The sequence below is a fragment of the Mustela putorius genome, unplaced genomic scaffold (assembly GCF_011764305.1).
Source record: "Mustela putorius furo isolate JIRA1106 unplaced genomic scaffold, ASM1176430v1.1 tig00003859_pilon_pilon_pilon, whole genome shotgun sequence".
NCBI lineage: Eukaryota > Metazoa > Chordata > Mammalia > Carnivora > Mustelidae > Mustela > Mustela putorius.
The window spans coordinates 9,073,261-9,097,244 of NW_025422011.1; the positions used below are offsets into that span (position 1 = coordinate 9,073,261).

The 23,984-nt window shown below is 40.7% G+C and overlaps 1 pseudogene; it reads left to right on the forward strand.

The window, feature by feature from the left end:
* Positions 1-3,660: 3,660 nt before the first annotated feature.
* On the forward strand, positions 3,661-4,154 carry LOC101694035 (annotated as a pseudogene).
* The last annotated feature ends 19,830 nt before the right edge of the window (positions 4,155-23,984 follow it).

Here is a 23,984-nt window from a genome sequence, read left to right on the forward strand (position 1 = left end):
AAAAGTAGGTCATAAATTTTGTATCCTAACTGCTACAAAAAAGAAGAGATTTTAAAAATAACAGATATTAACAAATGAGGTGACAACTTATTGACATGCAAATTTTCTCATGCAAAGTTTTCCTCTTTCTATAAATCTAAATCTAGTTTTTTATTATGTATTTATTATTTGAGATAGAGAGACCAGGGGAGGGTGCAGACGGAGAGAAAAGAGAGAATCTTCAGACTCCTCTACACAGGGCTTGATCCCAGGATCCTGAGACCATAACCTGAACTGAAATCAAGAGTCAGACACCCAAAAGACTAAGCCACCCAAGCGCCCCTACCTTTAGTTTTTTAATACCAGACTCACAAGATAATATTAAGCTCAGATGTTCTCTTGATAAAAACAATATTATTGGTAATAACTTCTACCATGATTGAGCAGTTTGGAATAGGACATTCCAAGCACAGATTGTGCATTCTCCATTAAATTCCACGTAAACTGTCCAAGATAATGGCCCCCATTTTAAGGAAAAACAAACGAGGATTCAAACTTGCCCAGAATTCTAGAGTTGGCAAATGGTGGAACTAGGGTTTGGTTAAAGGTCTAGGTCTGCTGTGATTTGGTAGTCACATGTTACCAACGTCCCCTGTCCCATGAAAGAAAAAATCAGGTACAAATATGATGCTGTCATTTTTCCTTTTCTCTCATGTAAAACTTCATGATCCAAAGAAGCACTACTCTCTTTCAAAGCACTCTCCGGGGAGGCTATCCACATATTCCACCAGGATCCATTTGCTCTATGGAAGGTTGGAAGAAACCTTCAAATCCAATTTGTGAGTCAAGTGAGAAAAGGTCTCATTTCCACTCAAACTTCCTATGATAAACAAATGTAAATTTAAAAATGGTGTCTCTATCTTGCTCACCCACCTAATCTCTAGAAAGTTTTCAACAAGAACTTATAACATGTTTTTAGCAAAGACAAAATCATTAAAACATGCACATAACGTCTGAGGAGACTATTTTGAAGGACACAACAGATGTTCAAAATTTTAAATTCTACTATATCTATTTTTTATGGTCTCTGCTTTTAGAGTAGTTTTAGGTTTATGGCAATACTGAGCAGAAGGTAGAGAAAATTCCCATGTACCACCTTTCCCAATACAGTTTCCCCTATTAGTAATATCTGCCTTCGTGTTGTACATTTGATACAACTGATGACCTAATAGTGATACATTATTATTAACTAAATTGCATAGTATACAGTAATGTTCATTCTTGGTATAGTACAGGTCTATGGGTCTTGAAAAATGTATAATGTCATGTATCCATTAGAATATGACACAGAATAATTCTGGCTGTAAACCTTTTGTGCTTCAACTATTCATTCCTCTCTCCCTACCTCCAAGCCACGGGAAACCACTGATCAATTTACTGCCTCCGTAGTTTTGCTCTTTCCAGAACAACATAGAGTTGGAATCATGAAGTATGTCACCTTTTCAGATTAGCTTCTTTCACTTAGAGGTATTCACTTAAGGTTCATCCATGTCTTTTTATGGATTTATAGCAATGTGTTAAAAGAAACAGTACAAAGATGTTTATCCTCCATCTTACATCCGCATTTCAAAAAAGTACGTAGAGAAAAAGACTAAAAGGGGTTGAACAAAATGCACTAGGACAGTGAGGTCATGGTTTGTGGAGTTGTTTTGCCTATTTCCAGATTTTGGTTTATGAAATTTTATAGAGATATATTTTAAAACACTGTTCAAGGGGCACCTGGGTGGCTCAGTTGTTAAGTGTCTGCCTTCGGCTCAGGTCATGATCCCAGGGTTCTGGGATCGAGCCCCATACAAAGCTCCCTACTCAGCGGGGAGCCTATTTCTCCCTCTCCCTCTCCCTCTGTCTGCTGCTCCCCCTGCTTGTGCACGCGCTCGCTCTCTCTCTCCCTCTCTGTGTCAAATGAATAAATAAAATATTTTTAAAAATTTTTAAAAACACTTCAAAAAAGCAAAGAAGGAAATCAATCATATCTCCTCATTGCTCTTTTCCATTTATTTGACATTCTGGTTAATGCATTTCTCTCCCACTTCTTTCCCCATATATGGTTTATTTGAGCTGAGAATAAAAATTATGTGCATCCTTTGAAAGAGAGAGAGGAAAAGGCAAGAGAGAGAATATAAAAAGGGCAAGGGAAAGAGACATATTTGGAAAAAGTCAGTGATGTTTCAGATAAACCCATGAGTATTCATAGCCCCCTTGTGAAATTATAAACACTTATGGTCAAAGAAGACAAACATCATGGCGATGAATTAAGTGTAACTTAGTTCTTCTGTGCAGGGTCTCCTGCTCAGGAAAATCATACCTCTCAGCCCAAGGCAAGTAAACGTAGTTCTCATTATAACAATGGTGCACTGAGCCCTTCCCTTGTGTCCGACATCATGCTGTATGCACTTTGCACACAGTATTTTTTACAATTCTCTCAGCACTACTATGAGACAGACGTTTAACAGATGAGGTTGAACAAGAAATTTGGCGCCAGACCTGGACTGGACTCAAAAGCCTGCTCATCTCTACTAGACACAGCCGCAGGTTACAGTCTATGAAATCCACATGCCTTCTTATCACCAACTGTACCTTCTCCTCTAGAGCTGAGAGTTACCCTGGAGGGGAGGAGGGAGAGCGTTTGAACCAAAGACCAGCATTTAGAGGTTTAGCCCCAGAGGTTTCCCAAGCTAAATGGGAGAATTCAGTAATTAATGTATTTTAAAAAGCCCCTGAATGGAGATAATTCAGACCCAAGTTTCCCTATCTGGTACCACATGAGGGGTTGAGGACCATTAAACCTAGATACAAACCCCAGCTCTGTCTCTCCATTCCCATGTGACTGTTCTTATCCTCAACTGCTTAATCTATAAACCGGGGATCGAGTAAAGAGGTTATTAAATAAAAATCCACTCAACCAATCCTTTAATTTAAAAATGTAATGAAGCTCTTTATGGTGCAAAAATAGAAACTCCAGGCTCAAAACATTTGGCACTGAGTGGCATTCGAGCCTCAGTTCCTGTCTCCACCACCTAGTAGAGTAACCTTGGACAAACTGGTTTTTTTGTTTTGTTTTGTTTTGTTTTGTTTTGGGGGTTTGTTTGTTTTTTTGTTTTTCTCAAACAGGAAGAAGAAGGAGGGGCTGATGGAGAGAGAGAGAGAATCTTAAGCAGGCTGCACACTCAGCACGGAGCCTGATGCGGGACTCAATCTCAGGACCTTGAGATCAAGACCTGAGCCAAAATCAAGAGTCAGACACTCAACCAACTGAGCTGGATGCTCAACAATCCAGAAGCCCCAACCATGGGCAAATTCTTACTCTCTGCATCTCTACTGCCTCATCCCCAAAACAGGGATATTGGTGCCTGGCCCTATAGGCTGTTATGAGGATTAAAATGGATAACTATAGGGGTACCTGGGTGGCTCAGTGGGTTAAGCCTTTGCCTTCATCTCAGGTCATGATCTCAGGGTCCAGGGATCGAACCCCACATCGGGCTCTCTGCTCAGCAGTGAGCCTGCTACCCCCTCCCCCCCGCCTACTTGTGATCTCTGTCAAATAAATAAATAAAATGTTTAAAAAAATGGATAACTAGTTGCCTTGAAACCCTGCTCCAGAGCCACCCAGGCCACCCAATCATGGTCAAACCCACCATGTTCTTTGACCTTGCATGGCCGGTGAGCCCTTGGGTCGGATCTCCTTCAAGCTGTTTACAAAGTTCCAAAGACAGTATAAAACTCTCGTGCCCTGAGCACTGGGGAGAGAGGATCTCATTAAAAAGGGTCTTCCTTTCACAGGATTATTCAGGGAATTTTGTGCAAGGGTGGGAACTTCACACACCATAATGACACTGATAGCAAGTCCGCCAACCTATGGGGAGAAATCTGATGTTGAGAATTTCATCCTGAAGCACATGGGTCCTGGCATCTTGTCCATGGCAAATGCTGTACCCAATACAAATGGTTCCCAGCTCTTCATCTGCACTGCCAAGACTAAGGGGTTGTACAGCAAGCATGTGGTCTTTGGCAAGGTCAAAGAGGGCATGAGTACTGTGGAAGCCATGCATAGCTCTGGATCCAGGAATGGTAAGACCAACAAGAAGATCACCAATGCAGACTGTGGACAAATCTAATAAATTTTACTCATGTTTTATCTGAACTACCAGCCCATTCCTTCTGTAGGTCAAGGGAGCACCCCTTCACTCCCATTTGCTTGAAATATCCTACAAGCTTTGTGCTCTTACTGCAGTTCTGTGGGGTCCATATTTTCCTTACTCCCCTCCAAGTCTAGCTGGATTGCAGAGTTAAGTTTATGATTTTGACATAAAAACTAAACAACAGTAAATAAATAAATAAATAAATAAACAAATAAATAAATAGAGTAACTACATAGTAAGAATTAATAAGTCATATTCCTAGGATTGGTTTTAATGGGGCTGTTTCTCCAAGGATTGTGGTGGTGGGGGGAGGCTTTAATTACCAACATGAAAGACGGTAACTCAGAGACCATTCCTATGACATGAGTGAAGATCATTCCATTAAAACACTGGCATTGCAGCAAAGGCAAGGTAGTCAGAAGCAAAAACCAGGTATGTTAGAGTAAAGAAGTCAAGGTTAGGGTGAGAAGACTAAGTCAAGGTCAGGGTGAGGAGAATATGTAACCCACACTGCATATTCTAATCAGCATAATCTAGAAGTGGTGGTTTCCTGTAAGGGATCCTGGCTTTGGCATAAGATTACCAATAACCCTTTCCTGGTCTCATCATTTAGCTCTGAATTCTTGAAAAATTTATTGAACTTTTGTGAGCCTCTGATTCTTCATCTATAAAAAGGGAATAAGAAGACAGTCCTGGTAGAGTTATTTTGAGGATCATATTAGGAGCACTAAACATGTGTATTACCTAGAAAATGATTGGCTGACCTCAAATAGGCATTTATTAGCTTTTTGCCTTTGTGGAGCTAATTGGGCCAAGAGGAAAAGAAAAAAGACCTACAAATATCTACACATCAGACTCATCAGAAAAATTATGTCATCACACTCTATTTTCTCTGCTCAAATCCCCCCTAACAAACTGGAACATTGTACATAACCTCAAGTCATGTATTTAAAAAGACATAGCAAGGAATTGGTTATCCATTGTACTTTGACCCAGTGGGATCAATCCTGTGTCATTCATTCATTCACTCCTCTCAACCTTTCATTTCTTATTGAGATATGCTTTCTCTCATGATATTTCCACAACTCCACTCTCCCCTCACATCTGTAGGTCGGTGGGACCCAGAAACCAGGGGAACACTTGAATTTTGGTTTTCGTAAGTGGAACCAACATTTCACTGATCCTCCTTCCCACATCAGGACAACTTCTCCTTGGCTCAAGAAACACAACTCAGCTCCTATCAAACTAACTTATTTAAATTGAACTCAGTTTTCCAATACTTAATTTGAAACAAAAAGTGAACACAACCCCCCAGTGGCTGTGAGACGATCTGGTGGGAGCCGCCCCACTGAAGCCCCAACTTGCCTGCATGCGTCTTTTGGGTCTGGGCATTGAGATCTCACTGTGAATTTAAACAGTGTTTGGCTGAGACCAACCTTTTCACAGGTTTCTCTCACCCTTTCTTTCAAAATTGAGTCCTGAGTTCATCTCCTTATGCTGTATCAGAATCCCTTGATTCCAGACCAGTTTTCCTACCTGATGCCAAGGCTGCTTGGTGTTACACACTATCTCTCCTCCCTCAGACTGACAACTTAGAAATCCTTGTAACACATTCAACTTCAACTTCTCCCAATCTCCTTAAAAGCAAGCTATTCAACCTCACACCCATTAGGATAGTTACTGTCAAAACCAAAACAAAATGACAAGTGTTGGTGAGGATGTGGAGAAATCACAACTCTTGTGCACAACTCTTGGGCATTGGTGGGAATGTAAAATGTTGCAGTCACTTGGAAAACAGTATGGCAATTCTTCAAAAAATTAAAAATAGAATTAGGATATGATCCAGGAATTACACTTCTGAATGTACATACACACACACACACACACACACGAATATTATTCAATCTTAGAAAGAAAGGAAATTCTGACACATACTACAACAAGGATGCATCTTGAGAACATTGTGATAAAGTAAGTAAACTGGTCACAAAAGACAAATACTGTAGAATTCTACTTATACAAAGTACCTAAAGTAGTCAAATTCAGATACAGGAAGTAGACTGGTGGTTTCGAAAACTGGGGGAGGGGGACGTGGGGGTTGTTGTCTCATGGGTATAGAGTTTCAGTTTTACAAGATGAAAAGAGTTCTGGAGATCATTTACACAACAACAATTAATGTACTTAACATACTGAAATGCACACTTAAGAGTGGTTAAAATGCCAAATCTTATGTCATACGTAGTTTACGATCATTAAAAATTTTTAACTCTTTTTTTTTTAAAATAAGCTGTCCAATTTGCCAGCTGGTCGCTTCTCTCCTGTGCTTATCATAAGCATTGCTGTCCCACCAAAGTGTAACTTGGGCTACAGCTCACCCTGTGGACATTCCCACTAAGCTAGACAGATGGAACCACAGTGACTTTTGACCCACAGTACCCAGCAGAGACATAAATTGTCACTGAAGATAGAATAAACATTGTGGAAAGAATTCATGACATTGGTCAGGTTAAAGAACATGAAGGAATGAGAATAAAGCTGAAGAAGGAAGGGAGGAGGGAGGGAGCGAGGGAGGGAGAAATAAAGGAAGAAAGGAAGGAAGGAAAAGAAAAGTGAGCTAGTGCTCACAAAAGGAATTAAGGGAGTCTGAGGAGGGCTTTGCAGATACGCTGAGAAAGAGAGGCTCAGGAGAAAATGAGCTGCCTAATGAAAGAGGAGGCATACTAAATTAATTATGCCTTTGAAATATTGACCTCATTTCTTAAAGCTATCACAATCCTGAAAAGAAAGAAAAGGCATTTGTATGAGTGAGAAGTAATGGAGCCTGTGAGGAATTAGCCCTCCATCAAGACCAATAAAAGGATGTTTCGAGAACTGGAACAAACGCACATCAACAGGTCCCAGTGTCTCACTTACAGGCAATCTACTGAATTAGCACTTAGAATTTCTCTTCTTAAAAAAAAAAAGTATAAACACCTCTGAAAGATCAGAGGAAGAGCGATGTAGACAGCACAGCCCAAAGCAAAAAGACCCTCAAAACTGTAGACTTCCTAGGCTGGTGGCTCTAAAAATAGAGACAAAATATATAAATATCAAGGCCCTTATCAAAATGAACACTACATTGCACTTCAGGGTTTTTTGTTTTTTTTTTTTTCAATCAAACTGATAAAATAAGAGTGTTTGTTGTTGGAACTCTTACTAAATCCCCTCTTCATTATTTATTAACTGAACAACCTAAGCAAGTTACTTTCAGAATTTAATTTTTCTAGTTCCATTTTCTTCTCTTCATGTTTTACTTGAGAAGTTGTTTCTGTTTTTTGTTTTTGAATAGTGCCTGGTGTGCCAGAAATGTTCATCACTACTGATCACTAGCATCATTCCATCCAGAACGAACACATCGTCCTCATCTCTCCCTTGAGTCCCCACTTCCTGAATCTGTTCACTGGAATCTGTTTGAATCTGTTTCTCTGAGAAGTCACTGTACTTGCTCGGTGTGGAGAGTCAGGGTGGCACGGTGGAGGCACAGGCTGAGTGGCTTTGGAAAGCTTGGTTTCAAATCCCAGCTTTCCACTTACTAATCGTGTGACTTGAGGCAAGTCATTGGACTTCTCCGTATCTCCGCTTACTCAACTACAATATGGGAAAAATGAGGCCTATCTTTCAGGGCTATCTTTGAGGACTAAATGAGATTATAAAGAGAAAGGATTTAGTATAGTAGACAATCAATAGCAAGCACTCATGAGAAGGTATTATTATTGTTGTTATATTAACAATATTGTCTCTTAACTTCATAAAATGGAAGCTCTTCTTTTGTGAAACCAGGCTGGCCTATGTACTCAGAGTAAAAAGGTAACTTGAAAGAGCAAAGCTATACCCTTTGGCCTAGTATCTTTGTTGAAATCTCACGTAGGAATTTATACCATCTTTTTAAAACTGAAAGTAGGCTTAAGGATTAATTTTAAAAACAGAAAATGTGAAGATAGTGGGTCATTCACAATTTGGAATAAAATGGCTTACTTTTTTTTTTTTTTCCTTAACAGCTATTAAAATCAGTGCAGAGAAAAAGGAGGGATTTTAATGAGGGAGGAAAAAGTTAGGAATGATAAGGGCTCAGCCTTTAAAAACAGGCCCAGATTTGAGATTGCAGTGGTGGGTTGTGGAGAGTGGAGAGCATCTGGGAATCAGAAAAGGAACAGGAGTACCATTTCACTTATCCATCCATCCATCCATCCAATAATTCAACCATTATTATTCAGCATCTACTACACTCAATGTCTACGTCCCTAACACCAAACACAAAGAGACACCATTCCTATGTTCAAGGAGTCTAGAGTATAGTGGGATAAATAAACTTGTAATCAGCACATCACAGCACATTACTTTGGAAACATTCATTATTTTGGAAACACAGAATGACTGAGTGATGGTGAGGTGAAAGGTGGGATCAAGTCATTGAATGGGTCCTAGAAAAAGCATCATATAAGCTTATCTCCACGAGGTCTCAACAGAAGAGAGCTGGAGGGGGCAAATTTCAGGTAGAGGGAATGAAGGCACGACAAAGTTTGATCGACTGGAGAGCCACAGGCAATTCTGCAAGATTCTCTCACAGGCCAGTGACAAGAAAGATGGAAGGGGTGGGAAACATACCAAACAGGTGCCTAACTAGACTCACTGAATGGTTTTTAGGCAAAGAAGGGACACAAGCACATTTGCCTTTTAGGAAGAAGATGGCGACTGTCTTGGAAATGACTGGCCGGAGGGGATCAAGACTGCACAAAGGCAGACCAGCACAGAGTTTAAAAGGCACCACGAGATGCCGGCAATGGAAACTGTAGCAGTAAAGGAAGGTAGATGTAGTTCAGAAACCAGAAGTGAGAGGATTCGCTGGCCACATGTTCGCAGGAAGAGTGAGTCTCTTCACACTCACATTCACATGGAATGCGACTTGGGGTTCTGATTTGGGTAGCTGAATGGATGAGAGTGATACTAAAGTCAGACAGACTAAGAGAAGAATGCTGGCCCAGGGCCTATAGGAAGCGCCGGCTTTCTATGGGAAAAGCAACTGGACTTAATTCATTTGAAAGAACACTTGGAATGAAAAGACTATAATAATTGCAAAAGATTGCTTCATTATTCTCATCTGACATACCAATAATCGGAGGTCCACATCCTTCCACGTCTCAGCTGCTTCCTGTAACTGAAGACTGACAGTACAGCACAGAAACAGCATCAGTGCATAAAAAACGCGAGCACCATAAACTTTAATGAGCTTGAAAAAATAGCTAAATAAGTGTTAATTCCTCTCAACAGCTGGAACCTTCCCTCCTAGCATTGCTAAGCATTAATAACATATTTCTGTGGGTAAACCCAGGGAGGTTGAGCTAGAAGAAGTTCCTTCTCAAAAGATCCTGGTGACTACTTTGTCCCCTGAAGCTGGCCAGAACCTGGAAACAAGGCCCGACCTTTTTTCTTTTTAAGATTTTTTTTTTAATTTTTCTTTATTTGACAGAGAGAGAGTGAGAGAGGGAACACAAGCAGGGGGAGGGGGAGCGTGAGAAGCAGGCTTCCCCGTGGAGCAGGGAGCCTGATGTGGAGCTTAATCCCAGGACCCTGGGATCATGACCTAAGCCGAAGGCAGACACTTAACTGACTAAACCATGCAGGTGCCCCCCGCTTTCTTAAGATTTTATTTATTTATTTGACAGAGAGCTAGAAAGCACAAGTAGGCAGAGCAGCAGGCAGAGGAAGAAGGAGAAGCAGACTCTACACTGAGCAGGGAGACCAATACGGGGCTCGATCCCAGGACCATGGGATCATGACCTGAGATGACCTGAGAATCTACAGGACCAGAATACCTACAGGCGGTAAGACAGCACTCACCTGGAGTTCCACCCAGGCTGTCTTCCTATCATTCCTACACATCTATCTGACCACCACATGACTATCTAGAAGGAAAATAGTATAAGAAGCTGCCATTTACCAAAGGTTCACAAAGTACCCAGACCTGTGCTAAATGTTAATTATCTAATACCTAAATTAATTCTCGTAACCACCACCCTGTGAACTGAATAACATTATTTCCATGCCCATTTTGGAGATGGAGAAAGGAAGGCTTGAAGAACAGAAGCAATTTCTCCAAGGTTTTGCAGCAAGTGGCATAGCCAAGTTTCAAGGAGGGATCTCTTTGCTGCCAAAACCAGTTCTCTTAACCACTATATCTAGATCGCTCTGGGCCCAATTTTTAACTTTGTCAGGAAAATCCTAAAATATGCGCCAACTTTGCTCGGAAACTGTAATCAGTCTGGTTCAACTTTCCATTTGGAGTCCGAAGACCTGACCATTCATTAAGCCCACCACAGGACAACCCGCCAATAAATGTGTGACTCCAGGTACAGGCTTAGGCTTTGGTATTAGATCTAGAAAGACAGATAGATAAATATTATTACTTGGAGCTGTACAACTCCCTAATATAGTATATTTCTGTAATATTTCCTCTGGGCTTTTCATAGCAGTGATATGTTTTTTTAGCATTCCTGCACTTTTTGCCATTTTAATCTGTCCTGAATAGAACAATATTCTAGGTCGGTCAAAAGTGCCATTTCCTTTTATGGCCAAGGTTTTTCACAAAGATACTAAATAATATAAATGATGTTTTATTTGATGACTGTTTTATGCGTTCTGGAGCCTCTGGTGGGACGAGACGCTTGGGCTTCCCCTGTAAATCTTGTAAGCTCCCCGATCGGTTGCAGCTGTCATGATCCCCCCTGGAAAATTTAAATCTCTGCTTAAAACATTAACTTCTTCATTTAATTTTTTATTGCTAAGGGTTTACAGCTGACTTTATGGCCCTGGGATGATTAATTTTTAATGCCTTTCTTTCTTTCTTCTTTGATCAACTTCCCCCATTTTCAATTTGAATGCAATTGTACCTTTCCGAAAAGCATTTGTCACTTGCTGGTTTGCATATTTCAGGCAACCTGAGTGGCTGGTGCAGAGTGGAAGGCAGGTGCTCCTGCAGGAATAACTGCAGACAGACAGTAACTCTATGCCTTTCCTGTGACTCCTGTTGATAGCAAATTCTCTGGCATCAGTAAATCTTGTGGTTCTAGGTCTTGGCAGGCAATGAATTCCCTGAGAGGGTTATGCTACTAAATCCTGGCATTGTCATGCATAAGGTATGGACTGAGTCACATCTTTCAAAACCAATGAACCATGATTAGGGAAAACAAATATGAGAAACATACCTTAAAAACAATTCATACTTTCTTCCACCCATCCACCAAAACACAAAACACAACAAAACAAACCCAAAAGTAACTGGAGACTTGGTTTGCAAGTCATAACGTCCTTGGCTTTTATATTCACACAGCATATAGCCATTTAAATGTTGTAGCACATTTAATGACAAAGGGAAATGATTCACTATAAATTCAGGGGCAAAGAGCCGGTTACAAGATAGAATATGGAATATTTCTTAAGAAGATATATTTATGCATAAAAAGACTGGGCAAATTAATAATGATTCTCTCTAGGGATGAAAGAAATAAGTGTTCCGTTTGTTCTTTGTTTCTCAGTGCCTCCCAAGGTTTCTATATGACTACATATTTTGTAATTTTAAAAAATGGGTTTTAATTTAAAATAGAATTTCCTTGCATTTAGGATAATAATTTAAAATAAATGAACCGGAGACCAAATTCTTGAGAGCATAAAGGAGAAATGGAAGATGCCAGAAATAAACTATATTATTTATCAATATATTCAGGGCACTGATAGGAGTATGACATTCCTAATTCTTAAGGTTGTAGACGTTTTACCCACATTTTACAAAAATGAAAATGGGCTCAGAAATTGTCAACTTTGCAAAGATTAGACTCGAGGTAAATAAATCCCAGATCCCTATGACTTCAAAATGCATGCTATTATCACTGTGTTATACCACCTCAATTGAAGTACATTTCTACACACAACTGAGCTACCACATAGATTCAATTATTTTATAGGGGAGAAGTATTGACTCCCAGCCCCAGCATTAAATCAAGAGCATATTTCTAACCCGTTTTAGTCTTGCTTTTTTTAAAAAAATATATGTACATGTATAAAATAGTACACTAATGCTTACCATTACAATTTATGGGCATGTTACAGTTTATGATGTATTTTTCATATCCATCAGTCTACCTATTTATTTCACTATGTAACTACAATATCAAGTTACATTTAACACACCTAACAACTGTGTAGAGAAATAAATATATAAACCAAAAATGAAAACCTCTGTCCCAATTTTATCTTTAACTAAACTAAACCATATATATATTTATGGAACTGGTTACCAAGTCATCTAAGTTGTAACAACTGTTGTTTACCTGATGAATATTCCCCCCAATATTATAAATTATTGGTGTTATCCTTTGTTAGGCTGACACTAGCCTCATCCATGTCTCAGTCACAATTTGACAGAAAGCCCATAAACAAACTCTTCCAATCTCTTGATAATCACTGGGTCATTTGTAGTCTTAAACTGTAAACTTCTCTTACCAAGAGCAATGCGTTATTTATGGCACTGAATCCTCTCTCAGCTTCTGCTCAAGTAACAGCAATTACATTCCATATTTTATTTTTGCTAGTTCTTATAATAATGTCTAAATATTTTCTGTACTCAATGACTCTATAATCAACTAAGTCACAACAGAAATCATTTGGTGGCTTGTCATAGTTAATTAGGTCAAAGCTAAGCCTTCCAGCTTATGTGCTTGAATCCTGACTATACTACACTTATTATAAATAACTCCAGTTTCCTCATCTGTAAAATGGGGATGGTGGTGCTTATTTACAGGACTCCGATAAGTCACCATACATGATGCCTGGGAGAGAAGCCTCATGTGAACATTAGCTCTCACATTTATTAAAATGAATGTAGTTGGTACCCACGATGAGTGGGTATTCCATGGATTTTCAAAGAGTTAGGTAATTAAACAGAAATGTGATTCATCCCCATGACTCCAGTCATCCCCACCTCCCTCTTATGTCAGGAGTGTCCAACGTGCAAGGAAGCCTGCCATGTCTGGCCATTGCTTCAATGTCCACTATTTCTGTCACCCTCCCCAGCCCCCATTCTTCCTGTCTCTCCAAGTCTCTCAGGCCCCAAATCCCACAGATGTTGCTGCTACTGCAAGCAAAAACACAATGGTGACTTCAGGGTAGGCACCCTTCCCTGCAGTGGACGACTGCTACACCAGGAATCCAGGACAGGTGGTATCTGCTTGTCAAGTGTAAGCATCACTGCCATGGGGTCTACCTCCCCTACCAAGGTTCAGGCTTGATCTGGTATAAAGGAAACACAGAAGCGGAAGCCAGGGGACAGGAACCAGGGGACAAGAGCCAGGCAAGCCAGCTGGCAGGCACAACGGCAACCCCTGCGTAGTGGGTAAAAACAGGTGTAGAATTCTGGGGTCCTGGGAGAGCTCTGGATCAAGAACTTCACTGGTATCTCCACTGGCTCTGATACCAACCAATCAGACAGAATCCCGGAGCAGCAGCCAGGGCTGTCCTCTCTGCCAGGCATTAATCCCGTAGAAGACAACATGCGGGAAACCCAGGCAATTCCAGGAATGAGCGGGAAGGGCAGCGCGACATCAGGAGGCACACTCGAGAGAAGCAGCAGTTATTTAACACCTGATATAAAAGGGCTTCATGTTCCCCCCACTGGATGACCACATGCTGTGTAAGAACCAAAGTTAAGCCTGCTCCTTGAAATCCATACCCTTCAAAAGCACAACCTTCCAACTGCATCAGTCCCACAACAACTTCAGCACAACTGCCTACCACATAGATGTCCATCTACACGAACATGAGAAATCTGGTGGTAGCACAAAAAACAAGATGCAGATTTTCCACAATAAAGAGAGAAGGAGACTGAATCCAGTTTGAACCCATCGGTCATACTGAAAGTGACGTTTAGTTATTCCCACACAGTTAAGCTGACTTTCTTTAGTGCCTGTTTCGGTGGAGGTAGTTACTCAAGGAAGAGAACAAAGAATGGTGTGACCTAGACACCTCTCCTGACGCTCTCCAGGGGGCCAGCTGCCTTTTGGAAGACACTTATCAATGTCCCCTGAGTCCATCACTCCCTTTGGCTCCCTAGGCCACCATGCTCAGCTGCACTCCGCCATTCTTCCATTCATCAATATAAATGGGACACCCCCTCTGTGCCTGGCATGGTGGTAGGCAAAGGTGTAAGTAATCATAATCAAAGCAAAATAAAATAAATATAAAATGTGAATTCATGCACTATGTCTTGCGAAAAAAAGATGACAGTTTCATGGAGAACATTTTTGCTGCCATTTTATTTCAATGGACCCATTAAAATAGTGCTTGAGAACTCAGGCTTTGAATACCACTTAGGTATGGGAGTCTTTACAACCTAAACAATCCAGGGATGGGAATCTTTACAACTAGGACATGATATCGGTGTAATAGAGACAGAGAACTTATTTTAAGGAGGAAACTGGGCTGTAGCTCCTCAAGAGAGGATGTGTATTAAGTAAGCCTTTCAATGCCCCCCCCCCAACTCTGGCCCTGCTCTTGTCCTCTTCCCATTGCGGTGGAAGTCGCGATCTTTCCAAAGGATATATCCTATCTTGTCACTTCTCTGCTGCACTCCCTCCACCACTGGCCAACAGCTCAGAGGTGGCCTATAAGGGTCTCTTCTAGACCCAGACCAGGCCCACTAAAAACACACCTGCAGCCCACATGCAGGTATACTGCCCTCCCCACCTACACTCCAGCTGCCCTGAGTTTCCCTCAGAATACTGCGAGCATCCAGGCCTTCATAGAAGCTATCCCCACAGCCGGAAATGCTCTTCCACCTCCCCAGATATTGAAAGCAATTCAGCTTAAGACTGTGACCTCCTTGGGTGGGGAACCTTCCCCAGGTGCCTCAGAAGAGCTAACGTGCCTGTTCTCTACTTCCAGCACTCAGGGTACTTAGACCCATTTTTTGCTCTTATGAATTTGTTTCCCCCTCGAGAACAGAAACAGCATGCTTTTCTTTCTGAATGCCCAGTCTTTACTCAGGGGTCCTTAAGTATTGTTCTGTAAAGTGCCAAATAGTAGATATTTTAGGCTTTGCAGACAGATGGGCTCTGTGTCAACCACTCCACACTGTCCCTGTAGGGCAAATGCAGATTTAAGTAATAGTAAATGAAAAGGAGTGGCTATTCGAATAGAACTTGAATTTAACCCCCTGAGACCTCATAGAATATCTAGCACACAACAGACAGAGGCAGGTGCCTATGTGTGAAGCAGGGTTTATTTGACTATCCTCTGTCCTTTACTTTGAGAACAGAATCCAGCTCTGTTGATAGACAGTGATTTTACCCTTCCCCCATAGAAACACAAATACAAAATTTCAAGGTTGGGTGGGGGGCGTGGGAGGAGGAAGATGAAATTTGCATAAGAGCAAAAAACAGCCTTGAATCCTATTCAAGGTTCAATGTTTTGAAACATTGAAATGTCTGGGGGAAGTTATAGGGTGTCCCTGATCAAGGTCTATTGGTAGGAAAGCTATAAAGAGCCCCCTGAGATAAAAATCACCATGAGGGATGACATTGCTTCTGGATTTGCCAAAAGGCTAATCCCAAACCATGTAGTCTAGCAACATATGCACTTAGAGCCCTCAGACAATATGCTGAGCTAATTGAAAAATCTGGCTGGAGAAACCGCTGTGCGACTGAGTCAGCGTTGGCATGGGGCAACTATAGCTAAGCGATACTCGGGACTGCCCCCCTCCCCCACAACTCCTTCTCTGCTATGTTACAATCAGCTTCCACTCAATCCCTATGGACCAGACCATGCAGGAGGCTGCCTTTCACGAAGTGCCAGGGCAGAGCAGGCCTTCGAAGAGAAAGAGCAGAGTCTCAGCATCTGCAACCACTTCCCACCCCAGGCTTCTTGTGTCCATCATGAGAACATTCTCAGGGGAAAGACTTTATTTCTTCTTCCTCTAAGCAGGAAGGATCCTGAATATGGCATTTGGCATGTCCCTGCCAAATGATGTTTATTCGTCCTAACAGACTAATAATACGGGCTCCCTCGAATTACAAAGTTATCAGTAAATGTTTTTGTATGAAAAGATAAAGAAATGAATGGATGACAGAACACGAGCAGGGTAAGAGAAAACTGACGTCTGCAAAAGAATTCCAAATCTTTGGCTTCAAACCATTTAAAATCAAATGTCCCTGAGAGCTCCCCCTGGCCTAACTTTTAACACACGCCTTGTATAGTTCTGTGCGTCACGATGTGAAGTACATGGCAATCTGGTTGCATGCGCATCGACACAGGCTAAGAGCTTTTATAAATTTCTTTTGGCCCTTAATGAGCACAAGTTCACAGTATATGGGTCCTCACAACCCACACATCACCACGGAAATAATTCTGGCATTGCACTCAGATAGCACGCAGTCTCTTCCCAGGGAACCAGAACTGTTACAACATTGCACTTTGTTACAGCGCGTCTGTCAGGTGTGACCCAATTGTTTTGCTCAGCAGCCTCTAAATCTGCCAGTCAGTTGTCCCAGGTTTTTCTGAGCCACCTCATCCCATCACCCCTCAAGCCTCCAGCACCCAGAAAAAGCAGTACCAAGCTCTGCCAAAGGAAATCATATAAATATTAAAAAGACTGAAAGGCTGATCAGAACCGACATTTGATATTATAGGATTTGTCGATCAATTTATGAACTGGATGATAAATGGTACAGGAATCAAGAGGCAATAACCATTTTATGGGGAAGATCGTAAACCTGTCAAATGCTCTACCCCCATGTGTGTAAGAGACCGCTCTGGTGCCAAGGAGGGATGCTGTCACAGACCTTGTACAACAAAGCCAATGCATTTCTAATTTGCTATGAGTATTGTCTTTTTTAATGGCCCCCTTCCAAAAAAGAATTTCATTTTTTTCTGACATTTCCAATATGGTCATTTACACAGCCAGGTAGAAGCAACTTTCTCTCAACAGGCCAGCTGAGTGGTTTAGTGCCACGATGCTGACATTCCTTCTGCACCCCGGAATTCCTAACCCCAGCATTCCCGGGGACCTCAGCATGTGTTTTTAATCTCTGATCTCTTTATCCCCATCAGATGCTTTATGCCCTTTGAACACTCATCTAGTTTTCCAGAAAGCCATATGAAATGCCATTCTGTGACACAGCAGTACAAGACTACTGAGACTGCAGCAAAACCTACAGGATAAATTTCATGGTGTATTTCATTACATAAGGACTGACGGCTGGATAGGAGTCTCTACTGCATGCAGAATCGTGCTTTATTGGCAGAATGCTGGTAGCTTTCAGCAGTATTTCCCATCTATTTTGGTGTTTTGACAGTTTCAGTAGCAGGGTAAGTGCATTCATAAGACTCAGACATTCATCCAAGCTGTTTGACCTTGAGCAAGTCACTGCATCATTCAGAGACTCTGTCTAAGCAGTAGGGATATTAATACTTGCCAGGCTACCTAACAGGATGTGGGGAGTACCAAATGGGAAAATAGATCCAAAAGCATTTTGTAAACTGTACAAAGAAAGCAGAATAACACAGGAGATAGAGTGAGGGCTCTGGAACCAAACAACTGCGTGGGAATCCTGACTCGCTATTATATTGCCAGAGACTATTTATTTCATCCCTCCAAGTCTCAGTTTCTTGACCTATAGATAGGAACAATAATAACTATCTTACGTGGTTCTTATAACCAACCTACATATAGGTATAGATAGAGATATTTTTTAAGTGGGGCTTAAGGAGAAAGTAGGTGTATGAACACATTCGTTCAGACCTCGATATTTAACCAAAGGTCTTTTACATTCCTTTTCTAAGCCTGCCTTCATGACTACTCACTTCTGGTTGATAAAAATGAATTTCTATTGTTTCTTCCTTTAATGAGGATTTGACCTCCCATCAGCTCTATTGTACCATAAGATGCCTTTGTGTGAAATTAAAAAGGCCACCCCCTCTAGGGGAACATTGCACTAGGGGAGAAGAGCTTGGATTTCATTTCCCACTGGCCACACCACCCTTTGTAAGACCCCAGCAGGGCAATCATACAATGTGATTCTGGAGGTCATTACCTTGTGTAATACCCTATGAAATCTCAGGGCAAAAGGCAAGCCAGGACTTTAAAAAAGGTTAGAAAAATGAAGTGCTTCTCATACCCACAGAGTGATCTCCATGTTTGCCTAGCTAATTCATCAACAAGTCACTCCTGAGTCTATAGCCTTTTTTGAAAGGCCAGCTCTTAGTTAAAGTGAGTTTTCACTTTGGTCATTCTCCAATGAAGAAATTCTGAGCTCTCCTCTGACAATCTAAAGATCTCCCACATTCCCTGGCCATTCCTGTTTGAGTGACTTAAAATAAGTGATGCCTTATTTTCCAGAGCGTTAATTCATTGTTTCCCTTGTGAGGGTGCAAAAATTAAGCCATATTTAGGACCAAGGAGAGAGAAAAGATATAGAGGGTCTAGATATCAAAGAGATATCTAGCTATCTCTAGATATCAAGGTTCTCAACGTACAGAGACAACTCATTTTTCTTGCTTAGTTCAAAAATGTTATGCTACAACCTCAAGAACCTCAACTGTGGTTCTAGGCACTTGAGATGTAAATAATGAAAGTATATTCAACTATTAATATCTTTCCTAGTCCATGATTTTATACTTTATTAGATGTATTGGGGTTTTTAAAAATTTAATCTTATTTAAATTCAATTAATTAACATATGGTGTATTATTAGTTTCAGAGGTAGAGTCCAGTGATTCATCAATCTTATTACAGTGTTCATGGCATCAAGTGCCCTCCTTAATGCCCATCAACCAGTTACCCCATCCCCCCACTCACCTTCCCTCCAGCAACCCTCAGTTGGTTTCCCATTAATTAAGAGTCTCTTATGGTTTGTCTCCCTCTCTGATTTTGTCTTATTTTATTTTTCCCTCCCTTCCCCTATGCTCCGCTGTTTTGTTTCTTAAATTCCACACGAATCAGTGAAATCATATAATTGTCTTTCTCCAATTGACTTATTTCACTTAGCATCATACCCTCTAGTTCCATCCATGTCTCAACTATTAATTTAATATTAGTAATAATAATAATAAAAGCCACTTTTCTCTATATATGGCATTGCAATCAACAGGTATTTTCACATCCATTTCTCACAAAATCCTCCCAATAACCCTATGCAAAGGCAGAGTAAGAATATTCTCCCCCAGATAAGAGACTGAGGCTGAGGAAGAATGACTTCCCCATTACACACGTTTGTCATCAGCGAATCTTACGAAAGACTTCGGACTCGAAATCCCATGCTTTGGGGGCTATCCCATGATCGTTCTGCCACATTTTAGATGTTAAAAATTATGGTCACGAGTCTCCCAAAATACCCATTTACGTTTGTTTAATAAATAATATGAGAGCTTAGAGTTCATACCCGAACACACTCATTATTCTTTCCTTACCATAGACATTTGCTCCAGCCCCCCTCTTCAGGCGTCCAACCAAAAAGAAGTCCTCCCTGTGACCAAACCAGGGCTCTGTACATCTTTTTTCATGCCCTACCCGCATGTATCAAAGCCCTCTCCCAGAGCAATGAGCCCACCACTGCATGGAGATGGTGTTCCACAAAGGGACGCAGCGTTGAACTAGACGCTCTTTGTTTTGAAGGGGGCCAGGGTGTTAGTCTAACCAGGCCAAATAGACAGAGTAACAGGGTTTACGATCTCCTTTGAAGATGTCAAATAAATATGAAGTGCTACAAAGAGTATCACTTAAAGGCTCTTCAAAGCCTCCAAAGCTCGAGCCATTTTACAAGACCATCGGAAATGGGAAACGTCTCATTAGGAGAACCTTTTTTGACAAGAAAACAGAAAATGTGCATAATTCATCTTTGGACCTAATCATACTGACAGGTACTTTAATTTAGCTTGTTTTTTAATTGATTTCCCTATTCCATTCATGGTGAATTAGACTAAATAGCTCATAGTGTCTTGGCAAAGCTAGTGTATGATTTAATGACACAAGACGGTCCTTACCTGGCAGCTGGTACCTACATATGCTCCAAGGTGACTTCATTGTCACTCTGAGGAAGGGCTATTGTAATGGTTCCCATTTTGCAGATAGACAATTCGACAGCAAGAAATTAGTTAAGATTACATAACTCGTTTGAATACCCAGTCCAGCTAACTTTGTCTAAGATCAGGCCAAGTAATCTTGGCCAGTCACCTAATCCCCCTGAACCAGTTCACACATTAAATTATATCAAGAGATTGGGTTAGAGAATCTCTAAAACAATTTCCAACAACACTCTTCTCAGGTCATAACTTGGAAAAGTGCTGGGCACAAATTTAGGTGCGCAAAAACTAAGGACACACAACCTAGACCAGCACAGTCTAATAGGAACTTTTTACAATGATGGAATGTTCTATAATTCATGGTCCACCCATGGTCCAGCCACTACCCATTGAAATGTGACTATGAAGACTAATAAAACTGGATTTTTATGTGATTTTATTTTTATTAATTTAAATTAAAATTTAAATAGCCACAAGCTACTATTATCGGCAGTCCTGGGCAGCACAGGTCTAGACAAAGAAATGTATTTCCATGTCAAATCTGTCAGAGGACTGGTAATGAGGAAGAGAAAGAAACAAGAACTCCTAAAATCTGAGAGATGACTTTATTATACTTTGAGTGTGATTAAAAATTTCCATAGCACAAGCCCTGGACTATGACGCAGACTCCCACTTCATCCCTTTCATATAAGACTATCTTTTTATCCCTAACAAGGAAGCTGTATATAACAGTTTCTTGGGTGAGATACTATCCATATAAAATTTATATAATACATCACCCAAATTAGGACACTTTTGACAGTGAAAGGTGTCACTATGAATAATGAGACAGGAAAACAGATATATACCAGACCTAAAGCAAACCTGGATAGAGAGTCACCTAAATTCAGAAGATCCTGCAGTTGCAGATTCTCTGGCATCCCAGACCCTGAAGGTCAAAATCAAGGCTTACAATATCAGACCATGCTCTGCAACATCTGGAATGCTTTTTTAAAAATGGTAATCACAGCTTAACTCTAATATAATCATAATCTCTAGAAGCAGAATTCCTGAATTACTAAATGATTCTGAATTCCTGAGGAATCTGAATGACAGCAAACTGGGTTTTAGTAAACTCTGAATGATTCTGTAACTCTTACATACAAACCAAGATCTAGACAAAGATGGTGTCTAGAGTTTCTAGCCAATTAAACAAAACTTGGGCCACCAATACAGGCACTATTGTTTCCAATGTGCATTAATGATGCCATTTGTGAACTGTCTCTAACAAGTATCCCTCCTGAACTCTGTGTTCAAAAATGTCCACAGCATGGGAAGTCAGCAAATGTGCCGACTTTGATCCCTGGTGTCTCCAAGACCTTCTCATTTTAGCCTCCTAGAGGCTGATCACCTCAGGGATGCTGAAAAGACAAAAACAACTTATTCTTCCCTATATTTCTAGGATTGGGTAGAAAGACTACCTCAGAAAACCAATAAATAATTCAGATAGATGTAAGGGCAATGAAGAAAATCAAAGAGCCCGATGGGTCACCTGACTGTAAGACACATGAAGACAGGAACTTGTTATTTGTCTTCTTCACTACGCTATTCCTGGTGTCTCAGACAGTGTTTCAAATACTGACTTTCAATAAATATTTGTTGTGTGAATACACATAATGGAAGGGCAGGAGAGAACTAGATTAGGTGGAGTAAACAGGCTTCCCTGAGGAAGTAATCCATACTGTCAAATTTCTCGGGGCACTTGGCTAGGTTTGGAAATCTGTAATCTCAGCAGAGAGCCCTCTCATCTCGCTTAATAATACGAATTACGAATTACGGCCTCAGGACTAACCGGTCTCTTCCACAGGGATGTTTTCTTTCCTTAGCCAACTTGGGAAAATGAAATGTTAATTATTAAAGTACCAGGAACTAGATAAATACCAGAATATACTAAGTAGAGAGCTGGCCATAATCCATGGGACAGAGTTCTCAGGATAATCTAGATGGGATTCAGGAAGAGGCACTGAGATCAAATGGAGAAGGTGCCCAAAGCCATGGTAAAGGCTGGCAACCAAGAATCTTTAACTAAAGAAATGACCAAAATGAAAGGATTCCAAAATATGAGGAGTAATCACCAGGGTGATCCAATGAATTTTCATCAGATGGCTTAATTACTTCCTGGGATCTCACAGCTTTTGGCCCATGACTCAAAGGCACTCAAAATACCTGGCTGACCTCTTAGCTCAGCAACAAAAAGAGTAGAGGAAAATTACAGTGTTTTCCATCAAGACCAAATTAATCCTAGGAAACCAACTCTGTTTTTACATTGCTCATGTCATCCCACAAGTAGTGTTTAAAGCCACGCTTCCTCCAATAGAAATGAATAAAATTGGATGCTGCCAATATATCACCTTTGTGTATGAAAGAGACTTAGCTGATATTTGAAGGATGTTCCTACTTACTGCCTATTGTCATAGCCTGACATTAGAGGGGTGAGAAGTATGACTTCTGATTGTTAAGGTCATGACAAGAAAGGCCTTTAGTCACATCTTATTAATTTACTGTTGAAGAGAATGTCACATTGACTTCAAATTGTCCTGTTGCTCTGTTCACAGGATTATTTTGAGCTCAAACTCACTGAATTTCTGGCTCGGCTATTTATATGAGCTAATGATTCTAATCTCCTATCTTGACCTATAGGCAAGACTAGATTTTACTATTTATAAAAAAAAATCATGAACTGCCCAATCTTTGGGATAAAACAGGCCTGGGTCTCCTTGGGCAAGTGATTTATCCTCTGTGTACCTTGGCTCCCTTATTTCGGTTAAGGAAAATAATCATATCTACCTTATATATTTTTATGATAACCAAGTGAAATAATATAGGAAAGGCATCAACAACTATACCAACAAAAGGCAACTTACAAAAAAACAAGAAAAACCATAACAACATTTTTGTACTCCCTAGAATCAGGACTTTATCTATGTAACTTAAATATATTCACTAACTTCTCACAGCAAGTTCCTAGACACTATAATTACCATCCCGTTTTACAGATAAGGTAACTGAGTACCTGAAGGTTTGACTATTTGCCAAGAATCTGGCCCAAGCAGAGTGGCTTTAGAGCCTATGCTCATGTACTCTGCGATTGGGCTTCTACCCAGATTTCCTGACATAGCTACCTATCTGAATTTATATCTCCAGCTCATACCTGACTCTGAAATCCAGGCTTACTTATCCAACAACCAACTGCTTCTTCATTATTTTCATTAAATTTGAGTCTAACAGACTCAAATTTAACAGGCTCAGACTCAACATAATGCCAAATGAGTTCCTCGTCCCCTCCCTAAAAACTGCACTAGCCCCTGAATAACCGGTATCAGTTTATGCTAGTTACATCTTTCCAGAAGCTACCAGTCCCTCACCATGCCTCTCTTTCTTTTTTTTTTTTTTTAAAGATTTTATTTATTTATTTGACAGAGAGAGATCACAAGTAGGCAGAGCGGCAGGCAGAGAGAGAGAGGAGGAAGCAGGCTCCCTGCTGAGCAGAGAGCCTAATGCGGGACTCGATCCCAGGACCCTGAGATCATGACCTGAGCCGAAGGCAGCGGCTTAACCCACTGAGCCACCCAGGCACCCCCATGCCTCTCTTTCGATCAAACTACACATCTATTCTATTAGAAAGTAATCACTGACTCTACCTTCAAAATGCAACCAGAATTC